The sequence below is a fragment of the Haemorhous mexicanus genome, chromosome 4 (assembly GCF_027477595.1).
Source record: "Haemorhous mexicanus isolate bHaeMex1 chromosome 4, bHaeMex1.pri, whole genome shotgun sequence".
In the NCBI taxonomy this organism is placed as follows: domain Eukaryota; kingdom Metazoa; phylum Chordata; class Aves; order Passeriformes; family Fringillidae; genus Haemorhous; species Haemorhous mexicanus.
The window spans coordinates 45,835,914-45,859,588 of record NC_082344.1 but is presented as its reverse complement, the minus strand read 5'-3'; the positions used below and the strand labels follow the sequence as shown (position 1 = coordinate 45,859,588).

Genomic DNA, 23,675 nt, shown 5'->3' with positions numbered 1-23,675 from the left:
ATCATTTTGGGTGCTCTTGCTCTGGGACACTATGAAATAATCATAGATACTGTTTTGATGTGCATTCTGAAACCATCCTAACAGCTTTGTGTTTGTGTGGCAAAGTTTTGGTAGTGGGATGCTGCAGGGATGTATTATGGGAGAAGATGCCAGAGCTGACCCCATGTATAACACAGAGAGCTCTAGCCAGCTCAGCTAGGATGGACCTGCTTCTGGCCAGGGGAAGTCCATCAGCAGCAATGGTAGTGCCTCTGCAAAGAGGTATTTAACAAGAGTTTGAAACCACTGAGTAGCAGCAGCTGAGAGAAAGGCGTGAGAACATGTGAGAACAACAGCTCTGCAGACATCAAGGTCAGTGCAGAAGTGGGGTGGAGGAGGAGCTCCAGATGCTGGAGCTAAGATTCCTGTGCAGCCTGAGATGAAGACCATGGTGAGGCAGGCTGTGCCACTTCAGCCCACTGAATTTCATGATGGATCAGATATCCACAGGAGCAGTTAGTTCCTTAAAGACTGTACACCATGGACAGTACCCATGAAGAAAGTTCATGAAGAAATGGGGGCTATTGGAAGGATTCACTTTGGAGAAGTTAATGAGGAATGGTGTCTTGTGGGTGGAACCTCGCACTGCAGCAGGGGAAGACCATGAGGAGGAAGAAATGGCAGAGACACAGATTTATGAAATGACCACACTTCCCATTCCCCATCCCCCTGTGCCTTTGGGTCAGGGAGGAGGTGGAAAAATTGTGAGTGAAGTTGAGCCCAGGAAGAAGAGAGCGATGGGAGGCAGGAGAGTTTAGATTAATTCTTATCTCTTATTATCCTACTCTGATTTTGATTGGCCATAAACTAAATTATGTTTTGCATCACCTCAACCTTGAAATGGTATTAATTTTCATTATGAAAGATGTATTAAGGCATTTAAATTCCTCATGCATTTTACATATGCTTGCAGAATTTATTTTTGTCTATTTGTATGCAAATTGAGTCTTTCCTAGATGTTTTTGGAAAATAAATTTTTGCATTTGAGAGATGAAAACTTGATGAGTTTTAGACCATTCTGACAAGTAGAGGAGAGTGTACATGGCCCTACATCCCTCAAATGACATCGAACTCTGTAGCACCAAAATGTACACCCCAATACCAAACAAGAAACTTTGAATATCCTTAAGAGATCAAAAGTAACACCTAGAGGATATCTAAGGAAAACAGGTGAGTTCAAAAGCAATAGTGCTCTTTTCTCTGCCTGCAGCTACAAGGACTTTGAAGACACTCCAGTGAAACTGCAAATTTCTTATTTCATAAAGACAAGTGAATAAGACTATTTCTGTAAGGCTGTGGAAAGGCTTATTTTTCAGTAGCACTTCTGAATGAGAAAAGCTGATTTCAGCTGCAATAGGATGTATCTATCTGCCTCTTTTACTTTTTACAATAAGAGAAACTAGAGCTAGATACATTAAAAGTTCTCAGGATTAAAATTCAGCCATTTTTCGTTCAACTATTCAGTTGGAAAACATAATAAATTATACAATAATTTTTATATGTAGATTGTTGGAAGGAACACAGGCAGAGACTAGTTAAGAAATAGCATGAACTATCCTAGGCTAGGTAAAAATGTGCTTAAAAAAGAGAGAATACCTTGAGAAAAAAAAAAAAATGTATTAAGTAAGCAATATGTTTTGATACTGAATTTAGAAAAAAACCATATCATGGTCTGATGTGTTTTTCTGGGAAGATATTTTCTGTAGCTGTGATTCTATTTCCAATATAAAAAAAAAAGCACAAAATGTAAAAAACATGCTGCATTTTCTCCTTTCTTTATTTCCCCAATCCTTTGTTATTCTGTATGCCTAAAAAATAACTATTATTATTATTATTATTATTATTATTGTTATTGTTATTGTTATTGTTGTTATTTCAATGTAATTTTGAAGGTTTGCTTTGTCTTCAGTGTTTGACCTACAGGTCACGTTATCATTGGTTTTTTTCACTTTTTTAATCAGTATAATATTATACAGTGACATTCTAGACTTCTATTTCTACAGAAAATATTTCTTTTTTCTCAGGCTGAAATGTGAGACACTAATTTACATCCCTTATTTTCAGAACACTGAATCATGGCACTGGGCACAAAATTATGGCATGATATGGGAACTACATTTTGCTTATTTACTATCTGAAATGTAATACCATATAGTTCATATTGCTACACATTAAGATTAAATATGTGGATATTTGTAGTTATTTTTCCAGATCAACAGATGGATCTCTTGATTTTCCTGAATGCTACTCTTCAGTTTACATGACCTAGCTAGGCAGAGAGTACTTAAAAAGCCAGGGAATAAATATATCAATATAGTTGATATATACAGTGGATTTATAGAAGATTTGTCCGTATGTGTTCCAGGTCACATGAAGGATAAAATTTCACTTTGTAACCGTGCCAAGATACATGGTTGCCATAGCCACCTTGAGCATGCAGTTTTTCTAGATGTAATCATCTACCATCAATTACTACAATACTTCCTTTTTTTTCCAAGGGAGTGTACAGCAAACCCCACAAGACTCAACAGAGCATAGTACTTAAAAAAGTTGTTCATACAGTGGTAAACTGTAATGAAGAAAGCTCTGGATGTGTGAAAACACCACTGATGTACTGAGGGCTGCTCTAAGAAATGCAAAGGTCACTGCTTTTTTTAATTATGAAATCTAAAAGTAATAGGTGACCACTTTGGCTGTGCACTGCCCTTTTATTACAACACTTAACTATAGCGTTAGACCTAATGTCTTGTGTCTTCACAGGTAAAGACTCAAGGAAGTGCAGAGCTTTGTTTCTTACAGACTGGGAGTGAAAGATGTGTGGAGAATTACCCATAGTAGCTCAAAAAGCAACAGGCTTGCTAGTGCTGGGTGGGCTGGAGGAAGCAGTGAAAGGACGTAGTCAAGGTAGAGTGAAAGCATGAGAGTGTCATAGCAACAGAGGCACAGAAACTCTCCTACCAGGAGCTGCAATACTGTCACAAGAAGGCTAGAAGGAATGTCTTGTTCACGCACATTGAGATTAACTCCAAGGGGAAATATCCTCATGTGTTCCTTTCTGCCACAAGTGTTCCTGTTTGCTAGTTCATCTAGTTACTCATGAGATAATACTGGGCTGAAAGTTAGATGAGCTGAGAGACTCAGCAGCAGGCTTACTGGCAGGCAATAACTGAAGACAGAAAGTAGAAGATGGTGAATGCTTGCTGCAGCAGACCCTTGAAACATAAAATGTCCTGGGTTGGAAGAGACCTTAAAGATCATCTACTTTCAACCCCCTCTGCCAAGAGGAGGCACACCTTCCTCTCCATCTCAAAGTAAACATTTTTTCCCCAATATCTAATCTAAACCTACCCTCTTTCAGTTTGAAGCCCCACAAATTCTCCCTTATCCTGTCTCTACATAATCTTTTAAAAAGTCTCTTTCCAGCTTTCTTGTAGGCTCCCTACAAGAAAGGGAGAGGGAAGGCCACAGCTGAGTCTCACCAAAACCTTCTCTTCTCCAGGTTGAACAATCCCAATGCTCTTAACCTTTCCTCACAGGAGGGGTGCTCCATCCATCTCATCACCTAGGTGGTCCTCCACTAGACTCAGTCCAGCAGGTCCTTGTCCTTCCTATGCTGGGGATCCAGAGCTGGATCCATTCCAAGTAGGGGTCTTACGGTCACATATATAAATGACTTAGTAGAAAGCCCTATAGTGTAAGGAAAATAACATTTTAATAACACTGGGGTTTTAACATTTGAGAAAAAAAAGTGTCTGTATTAATATAATGAAAAAAATTCAAAATATTGAAGTTTCAAAGAAAGTGATCAAATTAAGTGGGTTTTAATTTTCTAAGTATATTACCAGTATGGTCAGTATATTCCCCATCCTTTGTTTTCATGCTAAGCACAACGAGCACCAATAGGCTGCCTGGAAAGATATGCCTCAGAACAGAGACCACAACCACGATGAAAAGTCTTGTTGGATACAAACATTAAAATGAACTGACTCTTCAGAAGTGTATTTATATCAGAATCAATATTCATTTGGACTTCATGCTTATGAGTTTATGATACTTTTGTTATAAATATTTAAATTATGAAATTGTTTGAAGTTATTACTCTTTGTTTGGGTGCAATTGACTAAGTATGATATATCTAATTGTAAGAATTTGTTTCCTTTGCTTATAAAAGTTATTTTGCCCAGCTAAGTCTTTTGTGTTCTCTCAAAGGCTGCTTCCTGGACAGTGTTTTGCTGACTCTGAGACTTGCCTCACCTCATGGGAACATTTTGCCTCCATGCTCTGGCCAGTTCAAGGTCTCCATGTAAAGGGCTTGATCCACTCAGATGTTTTCAGCGGTGTATGCTGGGCATGAAATACTCATACACTTTAGCAAATCAGCTAATTCCTGCATTTAACGCAGGTACATAGTTTTCTAGGTTGTTTTCTTACCTAGTTTTTCCCTTCTGAAACATAGTTCTTGCAGCAGATTTGGGTACATATTACATTGGTTATCTGGGAGCAGGAAAGAATCCACTCTCTGCACCAGAAACTTGCTATGGACTTACAAATACTCTTTTTACTGAAAATGTGTTTCCTTGCTCGGTAGGTACGTTTTTTATTAATAGAAATAAGACAATTGCTGCATGAAGTCACACTCCCACACACTGTCTGCAAATAACCATTGCAGCAGCCCTGCTTCCAACTGCAATCACTGGCTTCCAAGGCTCCAGGGAGCTGCAAAAAGATTTTCTCTGTCTTGAAATGTAGGAATATGATGGAGGTTTTCGTGTACATAAATAGAGCTGTAAATATTTTCAATGAGTCCGTGGCATGAGCATTGCAGGGAGAAGCATCAGTAGTCACTCAGCAGCATGTGTAGGTACCTCTGGATTGGCAGCAAATCAGAAGTCATTTGAGACTTTTGCTCCACCTTATGGGTGAGAGATATGGTGACCAAAGCTGAAGGTGGTCTTGTGTCAGGAGTTCAGACATGGGAACCGTGCTACTTTTCCAATCCCTGAGATCAAACATCTGTCACAGAGATATTTTGCCAGATTAAATTCTAGTCTCAAGTAAGTTTATACAGTCACACATCAGCTTCTTTTTCCCCTTCATTCACTAATATGGTTGTACAGCTATTCATCAACTTCTCTTCATAAATAGAGGCAACAAAACCTCTTCATACATATATCTATTCAGCAAATTGGAGGCTAAAAATATAAGGATAAGATACACCTTCAAGTTCACCTTCTTTAGAACCTGAATGATACCTGAATGAAAACTGAATGATTCCTGAGAACTAGTGTCCATTTCAGATGATTTTCTGGGATTTATATGGGATAATGACTAGAAGGCCTACGCTTGTGAGCTATTAGTAGAGAGGAAAAAATGAAGGAGCAGCTGATAAAGGGTGTTAATGAACTGGCTGGCTTTCTAAACTCAGGTCTCAAGGAAGATCATTAGAAAACATGTAGGATATTAAAAGTTCAAACTTTGGCTAAAACTCAATAATCTTTAATTAATGAGCACTATGAGATCTGTTGCAGCATTTGGAATGCCAGTGGCTATAGAACATCCAAGCTTGGAGAAATTATTGAACCATATTTGATTATAATATAAATTAAAATAGGTAGCCTTCAAGAGAAAGGAGATGGCAATTTGTTATGATCCCCTATCCTTCCTTTACACAGTCATGTAGATACACCTTTTCTATCACAGATGGAGAGGCATTAATCATGGGTGTTGACCACCTAGGCTAATCTGTACTTTTTGTTTCACATAATAATTTGCATAACTTTCCACAAGCAACTGAATACTATATTATTTGCAAGGAATACTACTCTGAAAGGTCATTCTCTCTAAACTTAATTATATTAAAGAATCAGAAGGCAACCGCCTCTCCCTTACTAAACTCGCATTCTGCAAGATCCTCCAACACTTTTTCCATCCAAATTTGAGTTATCTTGAAGTGTGTATTCACAATAAAAACAATCCATTGATAGGGGGAAAAAAAGAAAGAAATTTAACTCATTACTTTTAAAATAAAATTTTTATAGATTTGTTTATCATAGAATCCTTAAATCTTTCTGTATAAGAAAAATCTTTCTATAAAAGACAGAACAACCCCATATCACAACTGAATACTGTTAGTATAATCCATTTTAAAAAATCATTCATTATATTCTCATTTTCATTCAGAAAAACAATGTTAAAGTATTTATGTAAAACATAAATAAAAATTAAATTATGTAAAACAGTATTTATATGGGGGTGGTGATCAAAAAGTCCTCACCTCATTATAAATTTGAATTTGAGACTACACATAAAGCGACTCAACCTGCAAAGCAAAGGGAGGCCAAGATGACAGCACCACAAGAAAAATTCAAGAAGATATATTTGATGAAGTTCTTCTGAAGCCCATATAGATTACTTTGGTTCTCTATCCCTGCATTTGTATAACTCAGAAGCAGCCATGGAGTAACTGAGCTGTGTTGATTTCAATGTGGTTAGAATGAGCCCCCAGAAAACAATAATATGAACAAGCAAATTACACCATGACTCCTCTGCTGTGCTACAGGTTGGCTATTGTTCTCTGTCCTTACATACTCAGCATTCATTATTAGTTTACATTTCAAGTTAAAAAGAGGGCTTTTCTTTCAGCCCTACTTAACACCCTGATTAAAGCTTGCTTTAGTAATAGCTTTAAGATATTTGAGAACAAAACTGTAAAAAGTCTAAGCAGGATTAAAAACATTTGGGGTTGTTTGCCAATATTCAGACCTGAGTTTGTATTAGTCTTTCAAGTACATTATTTCTGTTTAGTAAGATGAGATATGTAAGAATAGAAAAATTCCTGGTTTTACTGATACTATTTTCCATCCCTGTTAATGTGAACACATATCAATTATCATCTGAAGATGTCAATGTCTTTGTCAATGTTGAGGGATTGGTCGCGTAGAACAAGCTGGTAAAATGGGACTTCTTTCATATTTTTTTAGTGCTTGAAAGCCCAGAGAGACTAAATCTGCAGCTTAACTACAGGCTAGACTGTAGGGTACTTGGGCTTCTTGTTAAGAAAGCTGAACATTTTTATGCAGGTAACCACACTTTTTTATGTGGGTAACCACACAAGAATGGTGCAAATACAATTTTGGAGTTGATAAAGAGTCAACAGTAGCATTCAGTAGAAAAGTAGGAAGTAAGGAGTCTTGTCATGCTGAACTCAAATACTGTAAAATAAAATGTAGGGGAGAGAGAGAAGTTGTACTTGGAAAAGACTGGTAACCTTATAACTGTTATTTGCTAAGTAAAATTGCTCAATAAACTGGAACTCCTGCAACAAACACACATCATTGACACTACATTAGCAGTTGGAGAGAAAGGAGGATATGAAAGACATGAACTTGCTTTGTGTTCTGAAAGGTAATTTCTTCCATCTAGAACAAACAGAGAAAGAAAAGGAGAAGCTTACTCTGCCACTGTCAAATTGTGGCAAGGAATTCAAGGAATGAACTAATCTTGTATTCCATCTCAACATGACACATTTCTTGGGGAGAAAAAAAACCCCACACATAACTCCCCTCGCCCCAGCTAAACAAACAACCTCAAAGCAAAACAAAAAAATGCCCCCCATAGTCCTCACTTTTTTCAGAACTCCACTGATTTTGTCATTGCTTTATTATGTGATGAAATATGCATTGACTCAACATATTACAAATATTTGTCTCAGTTTTTAAAGCCAATGTAAACCAAGCCAACAAATAATCCTGAATAGTCTGTACAGTCATATAAACTTAACATGTCTGCAGCTGTCAGGGTTTATGGATGGATTTAGTATTCACGCAAACATAATCACTTCAGTCTAAATTCTCATGCTTTTTAGACACATTGGTGAAGCTAGACATTGATTTCTTGCTAAAATAAATTATGAGTGGCATTTTACCTAACACCTATGAGCCTCAGATAGTCAAAAAGAAATCATTTTACTACAGCTCTAATTTCTTCTACTTATTCCCCCATCTTTACTCCCAGTTAATTAATGCTTTACCACAAGCCACACATCTCTTTCCATTTCTCTGAGGATTGCATACAGTGCTGCTGAGAGAAAATATTTTTTTTTTAAATAGTGCAGTTTCTGAATGAGGGCCCAGTCTTAAAAAGCATCTCTCTGAGCCTTTGGTCTCTGTTCTGAACATTTTTACATAAACTACACTGTGTGAAAAGAAGGCACGGGGTTTCTTTAAATGCTGTTATTTCCTGTAAGAGCCATAGAGAACTTGGCACCAAGTTCCTGCAGCGTAGATGTAATGGCTCTCACTTCCACCAAGTTAATTACTTTGGCAGCAATATATCATCTAAGCTGAGGTTCTGCTACCAGATAATTACCACCTTATAATTAACTATCTCTTCAAAATGGTTTAGTCTCTGGCTTTGCATCATTTGTAATTGAATCCACAACACTGAAATAAGTCATTTTCCCTAGGCCTTAGAGTCAAAGAACTTGTACATCTGAAGTTGAAAATAAAGTTAAGAATACATCTCCATGAGTTCATCTTTCAGCTTGTTTCCAGCCTTTCTGGATCCTGACCAGTGCTGCTACTTACAAATTGTCATAGAATCATAGGATGTATTGAGTTGGAAGAAACGTTAAAATTCATCTATTTTCAACTGTCTTTCTATGGGCAGGGACATGTCCACTACCACGTTGCTCAGAGCCACATTCGACCTGCTCTTGAACACTCCCAGGGATGGGACAGCAACAGCATATCAGAAACCTGTTTCAGTGCCTCACTACCCTCACAGTAAAGATTTCTTTCCTAATATCTAATCTGAACCTACTCTCTTTCAGTTTAAAGCTATTCCCCCTTATTCTGTTACTGCATGCTCTTTTAAAAAGCCTCCCTCTGTCTTACGTGTAGGCTCCCTTCGGGTTGGCTGCAATTAGGTCTGACCAAAACCTGCTCTTCTCAAGCCTAAACAATCCCAATTCTCTCTGCCTTTCCTAGTAGGAGAAGTGCTTCATCCCTCTAGCAATCTTGGCGTTCTCCTCTAGACTTGGTGAAAAATGTTGATGTCCTTCCTGTGGTGAGGACCCCAGAGCTGGATGCAGGCTTCCAGGTGGGGTCTCACCAGAGCAGAGCAGAGGGACAGAATCCCCTCCCTTGCCCTGCTGCCCACACTGCTTTGGATGCAGCCCAGGACACAATTGGCTTTCTGGGCTGGGTCATGTCCAGCCTCTCATCCACCACCACCCCAAAGTCCTTGTCCTCTGCAGGAGTTATCTCAATCTGTTCATCCCCAGCCTATGTTCGTACTGGGAGTTGCCGTGGTTCACATGCAGCACCTTGCACCTGGTCTCATTAAACCTCATGAAATTCCCATGGCCCCAATGCTTGAGTTTGTCCAGGTCCCTCTGGATGACATCCCATCCTTCAGGTGTGTGAATAACAGCACTGAGCTTGGGGTCATCAGCAAACTTGCTGAGGGTACACTCAATCCCTTCATCTGTGTTGTTAATGAAAATATTAAAAAGCACTGGTCCCAGTATGGACCCCTAAGGGACGCCACTTGTCTGTGTCCATGCCATTGCCTGGGTACTTAGTTTTGCCAGGTAATGGCTGAATGAGTAAAATGTTTGCAAGCCGTTAAACCAGCTGAGGATTAAACAATCCATTAAAGCCATTGGTGGACTGCTGAGCTCATTCTTCCTCTTTATCAATGTATCTAAAACAAGTACATGATTCTGTTTCCGATCAAGAGTACAATCTGGTGGTGTCAGCCTGGACTCTGTCTTGAAGAACAGACACATAAACTGGCACAGAAGTGTTTCCATTGTGGCTAAATAATCTCCTCAATCTCAGGAGCTGCTACAAGCTATCTGAATCTCCTATGTCCAACCGAGGGAAAAGAGCAATCAGGACATGTTAAATGCCAAAGCTTCTTAGATCTCGAAGCCCTAAATTCCTGCATAATCGGTAAGAAAATAAATGCAAAGAAAAAAACGAAAATACCACCCATATTTTTGTGGCATTAGGTGTCACAGGGACTGATTTTTTTATGCACAATGAGAGGTCCTTTTTCAGCAAGGAATCAGAGTTGTAAATATTGACTGACATGTGGGAACCCATAATAGAGCCAAAAAAATTCAGAGAAGAGCCTTAACAAACATCTGTCCCCTCAGCATTTGCCAAGGAAAGGTTAACCTTTCTTCTGTGGCACACAACATGATTTTGCAGATCCCTGTCTCAGATTCTGTTCTCTGCCTTGTCATTCTACTAGTGACTATGGACTACAACAAGCAGCAGAGCATCTACAAATGAGCTGCTGCAGCACCAAATAGTACAGCACTCAGGTTGTATCTAACGTGCTCAGGAAGACCCTGTTAGTAGGAGTCATAGCTTTTAACTGCTCTAAAAAGTTGCTTTTCCTTGCTGGAGTATTGTAGCAATAGACAGATCAGCCCTTGCTTGGTTTTCAGCCAATATGGAATTACAACAAATCAGACCAAACATGAAAAACTGCTACAAATTTACTGTTTGCATGTACAGCACATGGAGCTGGCCTCAGGCAGTCTGGCAAATCTGGCCTTGTCCAACAGTCAGTAAGTCTCTAAAGACTGATGCATGGTGCTGAGTTTGGCTCCCAGAAAGGCTTTTTCTCAAGGGTAAGGTGGTAAAGAAAAGGGTAAGAAGAAAGGAGGCAGATTCATCTACACATGGAGACTCTGAAACTTATGAAGACATCACAACTAATTTCAGTTTCTAACTGAAAAGGAGTGTGGAAATAACTCCCCTGACAAGAATAAAAATACTGATTACTAGCCCTACTTGAGAATAACCTAGGGCCTTGGATCTTGTCATGTTTTTGTTTTATTCCTGCAAGCAAGAAGCACACATCTGGGGTTCTGCTGCTCTTGAAACTGAAACGGTTCAAAGTACCATGACCCCCACGTGCTAGGGAATATCACTTCATGCTAGATGTCTAACTTAGCAACAGGAATACTGGGAAGAGAATAATTTAGTATGAATACCATATTTATCTTCTCTTCATATCTGAGGTCCAGGATATAAACATTTTAGTTGGTTAATTAACTTTTTCTATTAATCAGATGCCCTACTTTGGCATATACTTTGGAAAAACTCCTCATTGAAGTGAACAGTAAAATACAACAATTTCCCTATCTGCCCATTCTAGTCTATTTTAAACTAGGCGGAAAACATCTTTCACAATGCCTGACTAAAATCTAATACAGATTGTATCTAGTAGCCATGATAAGAAAAATAAGATCTTGATTCATTGAAGCATCAATATTTTCAACTATACTGAAGGCTGAAATAGGATATCAGGCAAAGGACAGCATTTCCCACAGTTGTATGCTTTGAAAATTTATCTCTGAATAGTTCTTCCAGCTGCTAGTAATAAAGACCAAGTATATCAGGTTATATAAGCACACTTTCACCTATATTATCCTTTTTTTAATCCTTCTAAATGGAAAACATTGTTTATTGCATGGGTTTTCCTATGTAAAAAACCATTAGGCAATAGCTTCAGCAGTTATTAATCACTCGAACTGCGGTGTTCCAATGCTGATTTAAATTAGCTGTGGATATGCTTCATCCTGTTTCTTACTCTATCGATGCATAAATCCCAGTGCATATATATTATCTATTCCACTGAGCCTATCAAAGTCAGAGACTTCAAATGATGCAGAAAAAAATCTTCAAACAGAGAAGGTAACAGTCTGCTGAACTTCTGCAAAGGAGTTTCAGACAGTAGAACAGTGCATTCAGGGAGAGAAAAAAACTGGATACTAAGAATACCAAATTTAACTTTGATCTACTTCATATCAAAGAGCACACATATTTTAATTAGATCTAAGGCTCAAAAAATATTATTGAGCTGCCCGACAGAATTAGAAACATTTAGTGTTATCTTTGAGGAACTTGGGGATTTCCACACTGGCAGGAGAGCATTAATTACAGTAAGTAGTGCACCATAGCTAACTATATTCTTGAAAAATTTGCAATGTGCTTAGTGTTCATGCCTTTCACCAGACTGACAGCACAAGAACAAATTTTTATTTACTGACAAAACAAATCACAGCATGACCATTAGCTCAGTAGGTTTTCTTATGCTGCAAAATACAGCTGCAGAGTAAACACATATTTATATAAGTAGGTTTTGCAATCTTTGACTTTAGATAGGAGAGGAAAAGATTGTATGGAGATGTTATATCTTTTATGAGATTAGCCGAAACAACTAATAAAAAGTAAGATGTACTATGAGACCCAACTACCTTCATCACTGTACTGAACCTCTGAGTGTCACATACCATTATTAGTCATAAACTTCAGTCTCCCTAAACTTCAGAAATCTATTGGACAAGACTGGAAGGACTAGCCTTAGAGGGTAAACAAAGTCATGCAGTCTACATATTAGGCACAGGGTAGTGAGAAGCCATTTGGGGAAACCTCTAGCCAGCCTTCATACCTTATCATACCTCAAATAGTGTTCAAACTGTCTTAAAAATAATCTAGATGTTTGATAAGAACATTATGTTGGAAAGCTGCTTCAAATCTTCCTTCATATAATTTTTCAGCTGTTCTTTTATAATTAATAATAGCCAGCCCATACCAATATGCTTCCACTCTGTCATGATTGGGTTCTTTTTCTGGTTAAAGAACCTCTCCCTGCTCTCTTGCACACACACAGTGAGTACTGAGAGAATCTCTTCCAGCTTCATTTGGTTGAACTAAGAATGTCAAGCTCTTGTCATTCCCATTTGTAGGAAACGCTCCCTTTGTAACCTGAATACCTTAAAATGTCTTCAGGTGAGAACCTGTTCTGAGTTTGTCTTTCTTCAAGTCAGCAGAACAGTATTATCCAGAGAATTTCATAACCTATTCCTCACCCTGCTACAATAACATTAATACCCTGTTACTCCAAACAGATTAGATCCCAATCCCCAAAATTCATTTAGTAATTTGGTCCAGAACAATAACATTTCTGCTTGCCCCACTGTTGCTTCAACTTTGCCCATTCCCTCACTTTTCTAACTTTATTGTTTCTTGAATGAAACTGTCTCATACTGATCAACAGCTTCCCTAGGAATACGGAATAAAAAAAATCTGTTTCTTTTTTAGGAAAATCATTCATTTCTGTTTGATACAAGTTAGCCTCAGTAATCCTTTTTTTTTTCATTGAATCCCATCTTATTTTCTTGTTTTCTATGTAGCTCCAATTTTTCATCAGGCAATAATCTAAATGGTTAAAAAAGCCAGAAATCAAAGCAATGAGGTTTTAGTTGTTTATGGGGGGTTTTTTCCCCTTAAATATAAGCTGTATTCTTAGGATTCCCAAAACCCTAAATTACCTCTCTCCTAAACTGAAGTTGCTTGTTTCCTTTGTGTTTCTTATCAGTGCTACTGACACAAATATATTAAAGGTGCACTTTAAAATTCTAACTTAAAAATAGATTTCTAACCGGTTTTAGCTACTAAGCATCCCTTAAAAGCTGTCAGTCCCATCCTGGTTTCAGGGTAGAATTAGTTCCTTCGCAGTAGTTGCTACACTGCTGTGTTTTGGAATGGGAACGAGAATAGTGTTGATAACACTGATGTTTTGGTTTTTTGCTAAGTCATGTTTATTCTGTCTCATGCTCTGCCAGTGAAGAGGTACTCAAAGGAAACTGGGAGGGTGCATAGCTGGGAGAAGTGATCTGAACTGCCCAGTATAGAAACTGGGGGGAATTACTCAGAAGGGGAGCCTATCTGGGTTCAGATAGGCTCCTATCAATCCATGGGTGGTGAGCAACTGCATGGTGTATCACTTAGTTTTCACTTTTCATTTGCATTAATATTATAATTTTTACCATTACTGCTGTATTTAAATTTATTTTAATTTATTATCTATCTCAACATACAAATTTTATCTTGAATCTCCTCTCCGTTCCACTAGAGTAGACATAGAGAAAAGGGGTGGAGTGAGGGGTGTGTAGTGCTTGATATCCAGCTGGGCTCAAACCATAATAGCCCAATATACAGGTCTGCTTCAAAACTCACTCTGGAAACACAGAAGAACTTGCTCCCTGCAAAAAGTATGTACATAGCAGCACTCAGTGTGCCAAATATGAGAAGTTTACTCAGAACACAGAGCTGTACAGCAATAGCTAAACTTGTTTGGAAAACTCAGGTGATTTCCTAATGACAAGTGAATTCTGGTAAATAACAGCCTTGAGTACCGTATTATTTCATGTTTATAGGCTATGGTTTCTTTAAGATAATGTTTTTCTTGTGTAATATAGGCTAAGTAACTGATAATGCCATATTTCTTCGAATTCTTAAGATGGAAAAAAGTTATTCAAAACCTGTTTATAAAACTGCATAGAATACCTCTCAAGCTACCCATAATAGCTTAAAAATGTTGTTAGCTCAGTTAGCAAGTACATGAACCAATTCTTAAATTAAGTCCTTCAAAGCAGATACTTGCTTCCTTCATTTGTCCCTCAAATTCAATCCCAGTGCAACAGTCTTTGAAAGTAGTAGCTGGACAATCACAGCAATTTTATGAAGCAGATATTTAGAACAGCAATTCTGATTAGATAAACTATTGCTATAATCTATAGTTCAGACATCTATCAGGCTGTCAGTGCTTGCATTCATTCATAGATCACCCATAAAAGTCACAGCAGAATGTGACTGCTGACTGACAGAAAAAGCTATTAATATCTACACATTACACTGTGAATTAATGCATAGCATTTTAGGTGATTCAGCAAATCATTAGTAGTAACATTTATTTTAAGCATGCTTTCTTTTTCTGCATGCTTTCATTTTCTTCTTGGATCTATATTTGGCATACTTCATTTGAAAGAAATTATATATTTCCTCATTAACAGAATAATTAAGGACCTCAAATATGTTTCTGTTTATGGCAGAGATGATGTTTTGATTATGTATCCCAAAATAGAGTGAAAGCATCTGGCTGGGAGTCTCAGTACTGCTGAAGTAAAAAACCCACGGTTTTAGTGGATGGTTAAATAGAAGATACTAAAACTGCAAATCTGAATAACTTTAAAATGTACCAGAGCATTACAGAATTGCCTGACTACCTGTTTCCCATATCACATTGGTAGATTGTAAAGAGGCTTAAAGGAGCATAACTAGATAATACTCTTTCTAATAGAAGCATAACGCCATGGTCCATCCTCTGCAAGGGTTGACTCTCTTATTGTATCTTGACTGTTGAAAATGCCCAAATGTAGACAATGAGAAAGGTGCATGAATCTCACACCAAGACTTAAGAGTGATGCAATTTCAAAAGCTTGTTCTTCTTTCATAAAGTTTTTGTGGTAAGATGCTCTTTAAGACTGGTAATTTTAGCCATAACTGAGACAATCTGTCAGCAAACTGATTTATTGTAACATTAAACTTTGGCAAACCAAGTCGGACAGTTGATATTTCAAGCAGACCTATTCATGTGTTTAAAGCCCAACTCATTCTGCAGGGCAGTTTTCCACAATCTATGTAGCATACACAAGATTCAAATATTTGTATCCTTATGGGACACACACTTTCTGCAAGCTCATAGATATGCAATGACAAAGTAGCTGACTTATATGATAATGAGGAATACAACTAGTCACTATATATTGTAGAAGATAAAGTTTTCTGAAGATTCAGGTTTTTTTACAAAGTCTGTGTTCAGAAATGCTCTAAATATTCTAAAGCTACTGAAGTTATTTTGTTCTTGTTTTTCTTTGAACAGTTGGTCCCCCAAAATTAATTAAAATGCTGGCTTTTAGCTTTGGCCTGTTGAAATTTCTTTTATGATTAGAACATATTGTCAACATATGTGGCTGTCAGGAGAATAAACATCTACTTTAAAAACTCAACTAAACTGGAAAGGATTTTTACCCATTAAGACTCAACATAAATGTTGGTGTTATTCTGAGTGTGCTATAAGTAACTGAAAAAAGACAAATTATTAAAATAATATATTATTTCTCTTTTTATTTCTGAAAACTCATGAGAAATAGTGTCAGGTCATATCACAACAATATCTAAACATTGAAACATTACAGGTCAACTAAAGAAATCAGTTTCGTCCTTCGTAATTTCTTCCCTCCCAGTAACTTCTCTCCTGATACCAGCAATCAGTGCAGCAAAATCTCCTTTCACCAAAATACTCTGATAGAGCTTGACAAACAGATCATTCATCAGAGCTGGAAAGCTAGAGTTAGCTGGAGTAGAACGACTCACGTATTTTACATACAAAATTACTTAACAATTGCCAGTTCAAAAAAAAAAAAAAAAGCAGCTTAAAAAAATACTGGTATAAAAAAAATTTAAAAATTATATATGATAGTGGATTTTTATACGTACAAGCCTTATAATGATATTATAAAAATTCTTCAAGGTTTTATAGTCAAATGAAACTACTATGAAGTTTTGTGCTACCAGCTTGAAAGAAAACTCTATCTTGGACCAAGAAATATTGGCCTAATCTACACCAGAAAGAAAACAACCCAATATCGGGATCATATTTTTTTCTTGGGTGAAAGAAAAGGTTAAAAACTGCAAATTGCAGAATTAATACATAAAATATCTCCTAGTTTAAATAGTGAAATCTCCACAGGTATGTGGACCTCCTGTGTAGAACCTTTAAGGTTGGAAAAGACCTCTGAGATCTTCAAGCACAACCAACAACCTAGCACCAGGTAGCAGGACTCTCACCTGCCCTTGGAATGTGTTCAAACAACTTAAATAATGCACTGTTTTGCAGGCTATCAGTGGTGGGCTGAGAGGAAATGTCATGTACTGCGTTGCTGTTGAATTATGATAAAACAGGTCTGGCTCATCAGCCTCAAATTAACATCCTGATAGTAAGACAAAGATTTGGCAGATAGGCTGCTAAACTGACCTGAAGGTACATGACTGGCAATCTTATCTTTTCACACTGTTAATGTTAAGTCCACTTTCATATGGTAGATGTCTCTAACATATTCCTTCTTGGACTGTGTGTATGAAGTTTCCTCCCTTTATGTGGGAACATCCCTCAAGGATATTCCTTGACTTTGAGTGAAAGAGTTCTGTCCACAAGCATTGGTATGGGCGAGTTACATCAATCTGTTCTTAATAATTGGTTTTTTTTTGTAGCTTCAATAGAATTGCTTTGATATAATTTCTTCTATAGAGTGCTCTATAATATGTGTTTCTAGCAATTTTAGCTTTTATACCGTGTAGTAAATAATTCTGTTTAAGACCTTTTGTCTAATCATTTCTCATAATAAATAATTCATTTTATATAAGTATATCTGATTTGCCTTCTTTAATCTTGCAGGACAAAGTTACTTAAACCGTTGACAGTCTGAAGCTAAGATTGCATCCAGCTGCCCCTCGGCTCCTCTCTGGCATGGCTCTACATCAGGGCTTCTCTAGTAAACTTGGTCCAGAAGTCCCACCATCACCAGAGACACACTACCACTATGTTTACCTCTAATCATGCCCTCAAGTGCCATATCCACACTGTTTTTGAACAGTTCCAGGGGTAGTGACTCCACCACTTCCCTGGGCAGTCTGTTGCAATGCCTGGTAGCCCTTTCAGTGAATAAATTTTTCCTGATATCTATCTAAACCTCCCCTGGTGCAACTTGAGGCCATCTTCTCTCATCCTATCCATAAGGAGCATAAGCACTTTTCTTTTGCCTACAAATGTGGCGAGTGTAGGAGCAAAGTAGGGCTTTTCTCTCACCATGAGATGGCCCAGCACAACTAATCCTCAAAACAATAAATAATTGTTGTTATCACATTTTTAATCCAGACTCACAAGTCTGCAGAAGCTCAAATGAGAAATCCAAATTGAAATCTAGAATAGTGTCAGTCACTGCTGATTTATTTCAATGAGGAAAAGACCTTGAAAAAACAGCCCTGAAGGCAAAATTTGGAGTCTGCTCTTCTCTGGTCTGAAGCCAAAAAATTCTTGTCACAAATCCTTGTGAAATAAAATAAAAAATTGTATATAGGAATGAATGCTGTTTATGAAACTGATTTAAGAAAGGGTTACTAAAAAGTTGGTTTTCATGGCAGAAACTATATTTATCTAACGGTGCAACACAACTTTTCATGAGGTGAGAGGCAATTTCATATGACCTTTTCCAAAAATGATTAAGAAATGCCAGCTTCACTTTGTGTCATATGCAAAATTAAAACTGAGATGGCACTTCAACCTGTGAGACAAATAAGAGTAACTATAAGAAGACAGGATAACATTCCAGTGATTTTTAATGGCTTGAATACTGGAGAAAAACACTGCTCTAAAGAGTGGGATTTGAGTAAAGCAAGCTGTAAATAATGTTAGTGTTCTTTACCCTTTAAAATAGAAGTTAACAAAATATGGCAAAAGTTTAGTATTCTTAAAGATTTTAATTACTACTAATAATACAAAATTTTAAATAAGATTTCTGTCAGTTGCTTTACATATTTTGTTTCTCGGCCATATTCCTCATTTATGTTTCTCAGGTTGGGGTCTTTATTCTTGTTTTGTTCCTGTGAAAAAAGAGGAAGTTCCTTACCATTCACTTGCCTCCCAGAACTCAGGACATAAGGAGAAAGTGGCAGCCAGGATGAGGCTTCTGACAAAGCTCTGGGAGATGTGACATGAAAGCTTGAGGCTGATTTCCAAACAATTCTTTAGTTTGGGTCAGAGCACAGGACAGTCCCCCCCAGGTGCCTGGAAACTGGATTTATAGTTTTCACTCAGAATGATCCACCAACATACTTTTCCTGCTGCAAGGCAGCAAAAGGGAAGGCAGATAAAATAAAAGCCGTGTTTTGCAATGGTCCCTCAGTTTTATTCAGCATAGAATATTGTAGTGATAACAAGTCTGGGGTACTGAAAAACTACTGTTCCTTAAAGTACTGAAAACCCCCAAGATTTCATCAAGTGTCACATTATTTGGTGGTGGGAAGGGTTGAGTTAAATAATTTAAAAACAAAATAAGAAATATATAATTCTTATTCTTTTACTTGTGGAGAAAAGCTTAAAAATGTGATCTCTGGTGGCTCAAGAGCATAAGGCAAAGAAAATACAGGCTTTGAAGTTCATGGCATTTACAAAAACCTAAGTCATGATTTTTGTATGCTTGAAGTTGACAGTTATTTATTTAGTCCAGCATAAGTATGAGAAATGATAGAATAAATAGAATACAGTTGTTTCACTGTTATCATATATACTTTTAAAGGTATAATAAGAGACAGACTGTCTTGCATTCTGTCTTTACCTATCAAATACTATTTTTTTTATTCAGCAAAAAATCTTTAATCAATACCCCATCTGGAGAAGTAAGGGTGCATAGGTGCGTGTATTTCACAATCCGTATACCAAATAAAAGTATTGTGATGTCACAAAGTGCTGTGACACCATCTTGACTTTGGATAAGACTGAGTAGAGCCTGTGCCTCTTTTTGAATCAAGCTCTTTTTTGTTGGCTGTCCCCATCTCATGGAATAAGAAGACATCTCCATGTCTTCAGGGGACCACACCCCAGGGCACAGGATGAAAATGCAAGATATCTCTGGGACTTGTCTTTTTCTCCTGCTCCTCTAGGAATAGCTTGTCCTACCCAGCATATTACCAGTCCACCAGTGACCCTGCAACATATTTCTGGGGAATAGACTGCTACCAGTGGTGGGTGGAAGAGGGGCATTTGAGGTGAGCTCTACTTTGAACTTCTCTGCTTCCATGAAAACACCATGTATTATATATTCATTCCAGCTCAAGAAGACATAGGGACAGTTTGTTGTAGATGATCCAGAGTGGAGGGAAGCAGTTAGCACAAAACACTAAAACAGCACTCAGAACAAGTTCATAGTACCAAACTGGGCAATGGATTTAGGGCTCCTTTACTGTCCATCTGTAAATAGTCCTGTTACTTGCATTGTCTCCAGTCTTAGTCAAATTCCTGCAGATATTTGAACTCTTGGATAGCTTTTCCTATGGAAAATAGCAGTACCCCTTCTCAAAACACACACATTTACTCATCATGGGGTTTTATAGAGGTCTTGTCGTGGTTTTCAGCTGATTTTACTTCTATCCATTAGGCAAAGTATTTAGCCACATAGTGTGCCCTGCTCAAATGGTTTTTATGCTTCTGGGGGAAGAAGCAAGTTACAATTCCACTCCTTATGGGACATTAAACATTTATTTGTTGGTTTGTCATACCATAACATGGTCACAAAACACATGAAAGCTGCAGAAATAAAAGCAGTATTAAAAGCATGCAGTTTAAAAACAGTTCAAGGTCTGCCTAGGTAACCTCACAAACATTTTTTATGAATGGGATTGGGATCAAAACAGATAGGATTCAAACATGAACATGAAAAGGCCATGCCTATTTGTAAAACTAGAAGTAAAAGTGCAATTCCCTGAATTATATCCACATCCATACAAAATTTAAAAACCGGAGGCAGACATTTCTTACTGAGCTGGGAACTTTGTGTAAACAACTTAGTCTTGTAAATGGCATGCTTCTAATTCATTGCTCAAAATAACAGAATGTGTCTCATATTCTAAAGAAAAGCCATTAGGTTATTCAGAAAAATGCCCTCATTTTCATGGACGCAGAAACATATGATTTGGAATTTGGGGAATTGGAGAATGCGGGGTGATTTTTCAAGAGTTAGGGAAAAAAAATCAGGAGCTGCAATATTGGGATTTTTTTCCACATAAAATTCAGCTTGCAGCAACTAGTAACTTCTAAAATCAGCTCATAATCAAGGCACTCTTGAGCCATACCTATACTCTGCCACAAGTGCATCTCTATGAGCACTTCAGCTCATACTGCCCCAAACAAATTGAATTTCCCAGTTGTTCCTGTTTACAATATTTTGGGTCACATTACAGAGCAGACAAATTACAAGGAATTAGATTTTTTCCAGATTAATTGAAACTGGAGGGTGCACTCCATGAGCAAAGCAAACCACTAAGGGCCATTCACTTCACAGGAAAAGAGCTAGACTGAAGCAGGATTACCTGTAAAACAAAATTTTGGGTTATCAGAACAGAGTCCTTCTGAAAATTTATGATGATTGTGTTGTCTCATCTATTACTATGAAAATAAGCCTATGACCTGCAGACTCACTAGACGACCTGAGGACAGTCCTCTAGACTCATTCCTGGCTGGAGAACTCTCCAGTACTAAAATCAGACATGATTATCATGTGATAGAACAAGTATTTTCTGTGTTTGAAGAACTGGCTGCATTAACTAAATTATATATAACAAATAGTTGTTAAGGGAAAAAATCTTTTCAAATTCTAACGAAAAGAAGCAACATGAAATACCCCTTTCTGAGTAGGAAAATAGGATTCCCATGAATATTTTTCACTGCAAATCAACTAGAGGCTATTTGGAAGATGTCATAGACATATATTTTCTTCTGTAGCAGAAATGAAGGTGAGAATAGGAAAATCTGTCTTGTCAAATTCATTTACTAATGAAGTACAAATTGGGGGGGCTAAGAAAACCACAGCCTGCTTTTTTTTATAAGACCTGTAAATATTTCTAGATTTTCATGTGCCTTCTGCTTTTAAGTCCTTAGGTAGTATTTGCATAACATTTTCAGCTTGTCTATGTTTAGACTCCTCATTCAACCATTAATTTATTTTTAAATGACAGTGGATATCATGTAATTGACCAATATTAGGAGATGTAATTTTAAAAAGAGAAGCAAAAGTACAAATTCAAGTACTGTTAGTGAGTGTCATTATACAGTCTCATCATACAGCAGCCCAAAGCAGCCCAAATGGAAATCTCTAAAACATGAGCTGCCTGTGTTGGTTCTGACAAAGCTTTACAACACCCACTCATTTCATTCTAAAATGAAATTAGAACCTCATATGAGGTGTTTGTTATCAGGACATATTCTAAAAAAGGAACAGACTCATGGCTAAAACAGAATACTCTCAGCAGTGTTTCACAGAATATGTGCATGCTTTTGGTAATGGTATGCAAAACCAAATACTTAGCAAACTATTTCTTTGATGGCTCACTCACAACCTGGAAATATGCAGCCTAGATCTGCATCTGACATCTCTATGCACAGCAGCAGGACTTCTAAAGACTGTGTCATTTTCAGCTTCTTGCAAAGAGTAAGCACCAACTTTAAAAGCTACAGCCAGCCAAATTTAAGTATAATAACCCACCATTGGCTTCATTTTAAATTACTTGATTCCAGAAATTGGTGCTTGCTCTAACACAAATTGCGAGATCACAACATTCCCATGAACCAGGAAATCTCATCCTTCTTACACTCTGTTCAACAAACTCGAGGGAACCCTGGAAATTAAATATTTCCTAGTTAATATAAAGAAGCATTTGTTCCATAAGCAGGAAATCTAACCTGAATAAGGGGGCATTACTGCAGGGTATTCCAGCCACGAGTTCCACACCAACACAGTACCACGTCAGGACAGCAAGTGCATCCTGAGATGAGAGAGACTGGTCTTATAAAGGAGCAGGAAATAAGTGAACAAATGACTGAAAAAAACCCCAAAATTAAACTCTTTGGGAATAGAACTGTATAAATAGAGCTGGTAAGAGATCAATCACAAAAAGTGTAAAGAGTGAGTCTTCTGAAGAAAAAGTGTTACTTAGCTTCAGACACGTTAGATCTACCAAAGTTTCAAAACTGGTATTTCAGAAATGTTTCTTAAATTCTTTGAAATGCATCATCTGCACCTAAAAAGGAGAAGATTTCTTTGAGAGAATATGAACAAGAAATTTCTTGTGGCCTTGTGTGTCAACCTATGCTTCATATAACAAAGGTTTGCATTCTTAAAAAGACCATAGACCATACAGTATATTTTTGGTAGCATAAGAAAATAAACTAAAAAAAAACATCTGGTAAACATGTTGAGTAATTCTGTGGTCAGGCAGCTATTGAAAGAAGCTAACCAGACTTAAAAAATTTAACTTTTCTGACAAGAGTATTTCTTGTCAAAGTTGAAATCCCTATAAAATCTCTTAAAATGACTGCTTAAGCACCCCAGGATAGTACAAGTCTGTTCTTTTCAAAGTCTGATGAGGCAACTTCTAGTGTTCTAGTGTCTGTTTGAATAGGTAAGAAAACAAACTGCACATCCCAGAGACAACTCATGCAAATATTATGTGTGTCTATTTCAGCTAAATTATTTTGTTATATTCTTCATCTATGTATAGATTTCATCTTAGTTTTCTAACTCCTACTCAAGCATTTTTACAGGCTTCCAATATGGCCTTTCAGTTTTGAAACTTCATTCTCTTGTAAAATTTTATGGCTCCATGTGGCTCATATTAAATTTGCTGCCTGTGTATCCTGCAAAGATTTTCTTATTGTTTGTGTTAATTGATACTTAAAAATAATCAGTGAATAAACAGGTTTTGAGCTCAACCAGTTTCATACCCTAGAAATTGGCTTAATAAGCTTCAGAGAGCTGCATTCTTCTCTTTTGGCCCCTGCAAACAGACCAAGTGTGCTGTGTTCTCTCCCACCCAGAAGTACTGAGCACTTCTCTGTATCAAAGCCAAGCTTTGAAATGCCTTGTTTTGTTATCTAAGTTTAGAATAAAGGCAAACCCCAGTAAAGGGGGTTGGAACAGGTCTTGTGTATGTTTAAAA

At 37.3% G+C, this 23,675-nt stretch overlaps 1 long non-coding RNA gene across 1 annotated transcript in view; it reads right to left on the bottom strand.

Annotated features, from left to right (window-relative positions):
- The window catches only part of LOC132326925 (uncharacterized), a 75,784-nt gene extending 53,294 nt beyond the window's left edge, over positions 1–22,490 (bottom strand). The window contains exon 1 of the long non-coding RNA XR_009486370.1: positions 22,420–22,490. This is a non-coding gene — a long non-coding RNA (uncharacterized LOC132326925). The remainder of the gene's footprint in view (positions 1–22,419) is intronic.
- Positions 22,491–23,675: the final 1,185 nt, after the last annotated feature.